The sequence below is a fragment of the Stegostoma tigrinum genome, chromosome 18 (assembly GCF_030684315.1).
Source record: "Stegostoma tigrinum isolate sSteTig4 chromosome 18, sSteTig4.hap1, whole genome shotgun sequence".
Classification (NCBI taxonomy): domain Eukaryota; kingdom Metazoa; phylum Chordata; class Chondrichthyes; order Orectolobiformes; family Stegostomatidae; genus Stegostoma; species Stegostoma tigrinum.
Window position 1 is genome coordinate 45,746,218 of NC_081371.1, and position 1,157 is coordinate 45,747,374.

The following is a 1,157-nucleotide window of genomic DNA, read 5'->3' on the forward strand; positions in this document are numbered from 1 at the left end:
GAAAAAACACGGCGATGCTTCATCAGAGGCTGCACCAAGGATGTTACCAAGCACGGTAATAAAACATCTGCTAAAAAAAAGTTGTTTATTCCCCAAATTAATAGCAGAAAAAGCATAATTCTTTTTAGAAAGTTGAATGTCTGCTTTGAAGGCTTATCGTCAGCTGCATTTAAACATTATTTGCAGCTCAAAATAAAGGCCAAACATCAACAATTTGACAACTATTGACATACTTATACATTAAATACAATTTGTCTTAGCTTTTGGACTACTTGAAAATCTAGATGATTTACCCTTTAATATGAAACTTTTTACTTTAAATCAACTTGCTTGAATGGGTTATGATACATCTTCATGGCCATCACATCCTGAGGTGAAGCTTGAACCAGGACTATCTGACCCAAAAGGTAGGGATACTATCCCTAGACCACAAGGTCATCAAAAAAAAGGGTGTGGATGCAACAAGCCCGTTTCATCTTCCAGTTCCACAAATCAATTTAAGACTTCATCCCCACATAGAAGATGGAGCAGCTATTAGAAGAACAGAAACTACACTTGATCTTAGCCAAAGGACTTAGAAACATTAGGTCTTCCTTTTATAAGTGACTTGTTTGAACTTGCTCTGACACAACTGTGTCACATTGAGATATGGCACGAAACCAGACGACCAGATGCGGGGACACCAACACGCCACAAGACATCCTTGGTTTGTTAACACATTTACTAATTGTTATCAGCTGGATGTTGTTATCAGCTTTCACCATCGTGCATAAATTCTACTTGTATTTGACACCTTTAGTGAAACAAGTATGACCTTTATTCCTTAAGATATGATGTGTTATGGTAATCATGAGAACACAACATGCTTTTGAAATTGTATGCAAGTTAAAGTGCAAAACATTGATGCTTAAATGAACAAACAACAAAATTGTCTTTCCATCTATTAATACCCCCAAAGGGCTTTATACCTTTAAATCTCTCAATAAAACCAAAAAAGTGAGGAATTCCTGCTCATGGTGCTAATAATGAGCTGTTACAAAAAAAAAAGTAGCTTCGATAAATGTCGTCTTCCTTTTTAATTCCTACATATCGAAAAATGTCTAAACACGTTTTGACAAGTTATAAAACATCAATGAAGAATCTGTAGATTGTTCTCT

The 1,157-nt window shown here is 35.5% G+C and overlaps 1 pseudogene; it reads right to left on the minus strand.

Moving 5' to 3' along the window:
* Nucleotides 1-408: 408 nt before the first annotated feature.
* Nucleotides 409-585, minus strand: LOC125461167 (U2 spliceosomal RNA; annotated as a pseudogene).
* Between the last annotated feature and the right edge of the window lie 572 nt (nucleotides 586-1,157).